Source organism: Otolemur garnettii, unplaced genomic scaffold (genome assembly GCF_000181295.1).
Source record: "Otolemur garnettii isolate 467f Iridium unplaced genomic scaffold, OtoGar3 scaffold00033, whole genome shotgun sequence".
NCBI lineage: Eukaryota > Metazoa > Chordata > Mammalia > Primates > Galagidae > Otolemur > Otolemur garnettii.
The window spans coordinates 13,795,423-13,799,907 of NW_003852428.1; the positions used below are offsets into that span (position 1 = coordinate 13,795,423).

At 41.5% G+C, this 4,485-nt stretch overlaps 1 protein-coding gene across 4 annotated transcripts in view; it reads left to right on the plus strand.

Moving 5' to 3' along the window:
- CTNND2 (catenin delta 2) overlaps positions 1 to 4,485 on the plus strand; it is an 889,124-nt gene that overhangs the window by 284,516 nt on the left and 600,123 nt on the right. For 2 of the 4 annotated variants that reach the window (XM_012805013.1, XM_012805016.1), the window contains exon 1: positions 1,880 to 2,042. The exons of the other annotated variants lie outside the window; for them this stretch is intronic. The gene's annotated coding sequence lies outside the window, so the exon portion shown is untranslated. Of the gene's footprint in view, positions 1 to 1,879; positions 2,043 to 4,485 lie in introns of those variants that run through there. 4 annotated transcript variants of the gene reach the window in all.

The window sequence follows — 4,485 nt, forward strand, 5'->3', positions numbered from 1 at the left end:
GCAGAAGAACCATTGCTGCTGTGAAACCACATGAGAAGGAGGAGCAGAAGAACCATTGCTGCTGTGAAACCACATGAGAAGGAGGAGCAGAAGAAGAGTCCAGAACCAAAGGGGGCTGGAATGAGGAAATGAAGGGGAGAGAGGGGGAAAGACGCAGGGCAGCTACGAAAAGGCAACAGGCCCAGAAGAGAGGCAACCGGGAGCTGGTGTGTGGGTTGGTGTTTTTACAACTCTCACCTGGGAAAATTATTTTTTTACAAGAAGAGAAATAAAGATTTGCCTTTCAATTCTCTTCTGCAATTATCAGAAAGTATTTGAATGATTTCTACAGAATTAAGAAAAGGGAAAGGTGTGACAGAAAGGGTGTACAAACTTCTAACTAGGGCCGGACTCCGGAGCCTCCTCCCAGAGGATGATGCTGAGTGGTCTTTCTAGGGGTATCAGGAAGGCCCCATTCCAGGTGATAGGACCTTCTGGATTACCTCATGGGAGCATTTGCCTAGTTTGCAGGCAACCTAAAATCTTCATCAATATGCATTAATTAGTAGGAAATATAGGTACCCATGAGCCTTTCTTGCAAAATTGTCTAAAAGACAACATGGAATCAATCAAGACCTGTGCGAGTCACCTTGAGTTAGGTCTAGACGTGCCAGTCATGTGAAAAGGAGAGTGGGACTTGTGTAGAAAGTGTGTGAAATAATAACTTCTCTGCACTTCATCAAATATATAGTATTTGGGTTTTTAGGAAGAAGCTTGCATTGTTATAAAAATAATCAAAACCTCGTATTCTGAAAATCACCTTGTTTCCTTCGTATTCAAGCTAATACTAAATGCAGCCCTTTTAAGATAGTGACTAGCAGGGCTTCCTTTCAACATCACCCAATGGTAACATAACAATTCATGTTTTCTATTGTGTTAGAATTGGAGAAAGGGCTTCAGCAGGTATCAACATATTCATATCCCCAGCAACCTCATTACACCGGGGGTATCTCTGTTTAACTTGTGCCATGCCATCTCATGATTAAATGTGAACTTTGGATCCATTGGGTACACAGTTCAGTGAAAAGTATTTGAAAGACTCTGCTGAATTTATGTTTTGGAAGTTGTGTCTGAAATAGAACCAGGTAAAAGATGCAAGAGTTGGTGGAGCCAGCGTGATAGCTGGGAGTGGGTGGGGATGGATAGCATTAGAAAAAATCTAGCTTCAAAGTCAGCAGTTAGACAAGTTCTATTTTCTGTGAGGTTTGGGGGTTGGCTAGATTTTTACCACGTTTTATACTCCCTTTGAATTGCTGTCTCATTTCAAAAAATAAAATAATTTGAATAAACTTATTTTTCGAACAACTCTCCATCTTTGAAATCAAAACTAGATGGGCTATGAATATGAACTCTAAACCATCTTGAATCCTCCTCTTGCTTTTGAATTCACCAAGAAAACAGAACCTAGAGTCAGTGTGAGAATCTGTCTCATGATCTCTGTTTTCTGGTTGTGGTTGCTTTTTCATTTATTTATTTATTTTATGTTTAGGTATAGACAGCGAAGAATCCAGATACAAATGTAGGGCAAAGAATTGCAAGATTTGAAAACTAGCGTGGGCAAGCTAGTGGGAGGGTCCTTTTGTGATGAAGTGTTGCATAAATAATGCCAAAGGGGGTCTAAATTCACTGTTGCCATGGAGACCTTTGTGCCTGGCTGAACTCTATTCTCCTCTTTTTTAAGAAGGCAACCACTCGGCTTGTGGTATCTCTGATGCCTTGCTTCGCTTTCTCTTAAACTGCTTGCGAGTGAAAGGAGAAATTAAATTATGATAATTCAGCGTCTTGACTTTCCTGAGGCTGTTCTCCACTCCCTCCGCGGCCTTTGAGCGCCTCTGTGGTTCTTCCAGCCACGGTGCAGGGAGGGAGGCGCAGCTGGGGAATGTCGGAGCCGCCGGCCGGCCGCGCCAGGAGAGGGGGAAGAGTAACCTTTCGTCTCTGGGACTAGTGGACTGGTTTGCCTAGACCACAGTTTTCAAGTGTTTAAGGACCATTTATTCCCAAAGGTACAACAAAGGTAAAAGAAACAGAGTGGGAACTAACCGTTTGGTTGTCAGTGCTTTCATTCCTGTTGTTTTTGTGATGATTTTAGGTAAAGTTTTAAAATAGCAGGTTAAAGCGAGAGGTAGGAAACACAGTGGGCACGGATTGTGCCCTTGTGCACGGCTGTCCCTGGGAACACTGAGATTGGAAAAGTCGGATGAGCAAATCAGACTGAAGGTGGCTGTCAGGATCCATGTGCCATTTCCCTATTAACTCATCATCGTAAACTAACCTTTTAATCGTTGTCTTTAGTGACGCTTGCTGTGTCCTAGAAATGTACTTCAGATTTGATGAATGTTATGATTTTCCATGTAAATAGCCTTCCTAAGTAAGAATTAAGTTCAGAGGTGATTGGAAATAGGGGGTCTTCTCCTTCAGTGCACAGTTAAAGGAATGACCCCACCCAGAAAAAAATTAGTTATGAAGACTAAAGTCATAAAAATCACCCAGCTCGTGTTGCTGTACAAAGTAACGGTAAGAATGCAATTTATTGGGTGGCTAACTTGTTGCTTTCACTCCCTTCCTCACGGAGATTATTGAGTTCTCAACGATGAGTTTTCTATTAGAACTAGAATACAATAATTACATGTTTTGATCCTTCTAAATGGCACAGGTGTAAATAGGATGCATACACCCTGTAATTATAGAAAACCTTTACCATTCAAGTATTTCCAGATTGCTTTGATTCGGAAAGCTTGCAGAGAGAATCATTGACCAGAATTCACAGTGACTTCATAGATTTCATCTGTGCCTCCACTGTAGTTAAAAATATTTGTGATTCACATCAGATTAAAGAAACTTCTTTTTACTTCAGAAAACTGGTCATTTAACATGACATAAGGATTTTTTTTAATCCAGGTATTTATATCATGTGTACACATCTGAAAACAGTCTAATTAGGTCTTTTGGATGATACTTTATATCGTTAAGCAGAGGGTCAAACAAAATGCGATTAAAATAATACTTCGTCACTTCTTGGCCTTTTGGCTAAGATCACACATGGTGAGGATTTTCAAATGCCAAGTTGCAAAATCTTTTCTAGGCCGTTTTGCTTATATGTTTTATCCTCACAATTAATAAAAAGGAAAAATGATTTCAATGTTTTTTTTTTTTGAATGCATATTTACTTACAAATTTTGTCTATACATTTAAGAAAAGGAATAGTTGTTTAAGAAATCCATTTGCCCAGACAATTCCATCTGTAGTCCATTTCTGGGATTGTATTGTCAAGTTGGAGAATCCTGGCCAGCACGTCTGACCAAAAGTTCCAGCTGGAATTGCTTAACAACAAAGACTTATGTTTGTGTTTCTATAAGCCGCTTCCTATCACACGAATTCTGGTGTCGAGGTCTGTTTTGTAGTTCTTCTCCGATGCTTGTATTTGCAGCACCTTGGATCAGCAACTGTTTGTTGAGTCCCTTCCATGTGTTAAACATCATGTGAGGTGCCACACACAGAAATGGAAAGAGGCAATTCCTAGGGGTTAAAATCCGAAAAATCTGGTGGGGATGCAGCTATAGGAACCACCTGTGATGGAGGAACAGCTCTGCAGACGTGGGCCTGGCCAAGCAGAGCAAGCCCAGTGCAGCTGTTTACACAGTGCCTTTAAATAAGTGTTTGTTCCTCGTGTAGCTGAGATGAAGAGAGATTAAGTGACTTGTACATAAGAACCATTAATAATTGGATATAAAGATTATCTTCCGAGGAATCTTCTGACAATGTAAATCCTATCACTACTTTATTCAGAGTAAAAGTCAAGTTCCTGCAGTGGCCAACAAGGGCCTCTATAATCTCTATAATCTGCCAGCTGCCCCCCCTCCGTCCCTCCTTTGCCTCCTAAGATTCTTCCCTCTTGCTCACTTTGCTTCAGGATAAGACTCTTCTTGCCTTTCCAAGGACATGCTGCCAGCACTCGGCCTTTAAAGTTGCTGTTTTCTATTGCTTGAACGGCCATCCCAGTTCCCCTTGGTCCCCAGCCGCCATCCCCGCTATCCATGTGCCTCACTTTCTTCTTTCAGATCTTTGCTCAGTTGTCCCTTTGTCCCTTTGCTCAGTTGTCCCTTTGTCAGTGTTGTTGATGATCTCACTGAATTCCCCTCCCCACGGTCTTCTTTTCCTGAATTATTTCTCTCCATTGCCTTTACCACAGTGGGCCTTTCCTTGCGTTGACTGTTTTCTCCACTAGAGTGTAGACTCCACGAGGGCAGGGGTTTTGATTGATTTTTTTCGCTGATGCGTTTCCCACAACTAGACTGGGCCTGGTGTGTTTGTTGAATGAACACATAAGAATCTGAAAATACAGAGGCTGCTGAAAGAACACATACACGTTTTAAGAAAGGAAGGAACTGTATTTGTCATAGTCAAGTCACATTTGACTTCTGGGGTTACAAGAGGTTCACAGCCTGG